This window comes from Brienomyrus brachyistius, unplaced genomic scaffold (assembly GCF_023856365.1).
Source record: "Brienomyrus brachyistius isolate T26 unplaced genomic scaffold, BBRACH_0.4 scaffold54, whole genome shotgun sequence".
Lineage (NCBI taxonomy): Eukaryota > Metazoa > Chordata > Actinopteri > Osteoglossiformes > Mormyridae > Brienomyrus > Brienomyrus brachyistius.
In genome coordinates, this window is record NW_026042329.1 from 1,178,611 (window position 1) to 1,181,407 (window position 2,797).

The window sequence follows — 2,797 nt, forward strand, 5'->3', positions numbered from 1 at the left end:
TTGCAGTCTATACTTCAGACCGTGCCTTACACTGCTCTTCCCCTCTGGGCCCTGTCCGTCATCTCAAAGGGCACGTCTCTGGAAAGGATCTCCCTGTTCCCAAACCGCGTCATCCTACGTCTGGTGGCTTTGGCGCCCCACTGCACATGCGATAGGGAAAGCCTGAATTCACTGAGACAGCTTCCCCTGGGAAGGTTGGGTTTTAAAGAGCTTCATGTTCTTCGATCAAATAGCAACTTCCTGGGCGTTAAATCTCATCTATCGACCAAAAAGGAAAAAATAAGAGAAAAACACAGAGAGAGTCTGGATTTAGTGCAGCTGATGGATAATTAGTTTACTAGGATGAAAGACGATACCTATTCCCTGTGTACGTTTTCCTTACATGCTGAAATGGAGCCATCAGCTCCCTCAGTAACTGTCTGCCTGATTGGTTCGTTAATTTGTTGCTTCCTTTCCAAGTCGTTTTCTAAGTCTGGATGACAGCATCTTCAGGAAAAACAGACAGCAAAGTCGTTGCAGATAATGAACAGAACTTTCGCTACCTGATGTTTAAGGTTTTATTGTCAACGCGAGGAACGCAGTGAAACTGCTGTGCCACAGTTGCTGAGGGGGACAACAGGACCGACTACTGCGCGAGTTAAGGAAACAGTGCAGTGAAGGGCATGCTGTTAATCAGATTAAACATCCCCCTCCAGATTCTCCTCAGTCTCCTCTTGCACACAGCTTCAATCATTTAATTCACCCCCCGTCCCCATGAAATATTTTGAAATTGTTTGATGGTAAATACATTTTACGCTTGACCTCCCTTTTACTTCACAGAACGGCCTGTCCGGAGCATGTCTCCTTTTGAAACAGGCATCAGTTACATACCTCTCCCACGCTTCCAGACCTCCCTGCCTGGGCTGTCTAACATCATCATCTTTGAAAGCCTGTTTCCCTGTGCTGTCCAGTGCATACACAGACAATCAGCAGAGCTCTCAATCTATCCCTGTGTTATGTCCTTAATATATGAGGGGAAAAAAATACTATTAATGCTATACTTTAAGGCACAAAATAATATCCACCCCTTATTTCCATTTCACCAACCCATCCCAGGCCACACTCACATGTGCACGCCTATTGTCACAGACTTGGGGCATGGTGCAGGCAGAAATGAGGGTGATGATCTCCTGGCGGTTCCGAGACACAAAGGGGTTTAACAAAACTGAACAAAGCAGGGAAGGCACAAAATAAAGGACCAAAACAGACAGGGGAAGAAACAAGTGGAAAAAAACAAAACAGAGAACAAACACAACTACAGAACAAAGCAAAACAGAGATAACAAAGACCTATAATTAAACAAAACAGCTGAGGGTGATTTCAAACCAGCCTTGAACCCACGACCAGCAGGTTCTCCATCTCTGAGCCACACGCTCAGCCTAGTCAACACACTGGGGCTGAAGAACCAGAGACAGGGTGGAGATCAGGATGGCCAGCAACACCTGCTGCCCAAAAGGGGAGGAGACCCAATGAGCACGGTTGGATGGTATGGACAATTTGGTATCTCCAATTAACCTCAGTGTGTTTTTGGACTGTGGGGGAAAAACGGTGTATCCGGGGGAAACCCCACTGTGATACAGAGAGAACATGCACACTGCACACACATCAAACCCTGATCCCAGAGGTGTACGATAATAGTGCGAACTACTGCACCACATACTCCACATACATACTCTAATATGGAGCTGGGGTGTGGCTGTGATCAGAATGTTTGGCTTTGAATCCCAGGGTCCCTGAGAAAGGCCCTTATCCCCATTTGCTCCTGCCTGCCTTCTCTAAAAAATAATACTGCTGTGGATAAAAGCACCAGATAAGTAAATGAAATGTGTACAACGATTATTCTCTGATTAATATATTGGATATATTTGACTATATACTGTAATACACCATATTTCCCTGAGGTTTGCTAACTTGTCTTTCTGCTCACAGACAGACGTTGGGTCTGTATTTTATCGTAGTGTTCTGTGACCTTTCAGGGTAGGTAATAGATCACAGTTTTCTTCTGAGTAGATCTGATCACCGGATGTGCCTCCTGCTGAACTAAGCCCCTGCTACACGCGGGTTATTAGTTTGTACAGTGTCACCGGGACTTATCATCCTAAAGGTGATGTGGCATGTCCCAGATCGAGTGGTGACGCCCCTTTGGATATCTAACAGAAGCCTGGTAAGCATCAGAGTAGGATGAGGTCCCATGGAAATGAAAAATTAGATGCTGATTTTAATTTGATGTATGGATGACATTTAGATTATGGGTCCTAATGCTCTTCATATGAAGTTCTGGTCATGGAATGGAAATACGTATATTTATTAAAATTGTAAAATCCTTGACATTTATGTCTAGAAAATAAAACCAAAGGGCTTGACACTAATCCAACATTTTAGCATACATATTAACAATATCTATGATAGTGTCACATGAAACAATCTCTCAGCATACACATTAGCAGTATCTGTGATAGTACCATTAGAATCTGTTTCAAATGGTACTAGATAATTAGTAAGTTTTTATATTGGTTCAAGGCTAGATGTCTGTGAAGTTGCAGCCTGCTAAACATCGCACTTCAGGCACGAATTTGGTGTCTCTCAGTCACTCACCAAAGAGCCTTAACGAATGATTCACGTCAAGGTGATATTTTTGCGCTTGTCCGTCAAGCTCCAAGCTGACATTAAATGACATTAAATTTCTGTTTGACATATTGTATGTCACGCTGGTTTGCCCTGGTTTATGTTACCCAAGATCCTTTTTACTGTCAATCTT

The 2,797-nt window shown here is 43.5% G+C and overlaps 1 long non-coding RNA gene across 2 annotated transcripts; it reads right to left on the reverse strand.

Annotated features, from left to right (window-relative positions):
• Positions 1–213: 213 nt before the first annotated feature.
• Positions 214–1,253, reverse strand: LOC125724103 (uncharacterized). Of its 2 annotated transcripts, none has more exons than XR_007387152.1 (3): positions 1,107–1,253; positions 383–486; positions 214–258 (listed from the first exon to the last, which is right to left on the reverse strand). It is a non-coding gene; the product is annotated as an uncharacterized LOC125724103 (long non-coding RNA). The 2 variants fall into 2 exon arrangements; XR_007387151.1 differs by lacking the exon at positions 1,107–1,253 and adding an exon at positions 871–968.
• Positions 1,254–2,797: the final 1,544 nt, after the last annotated feature.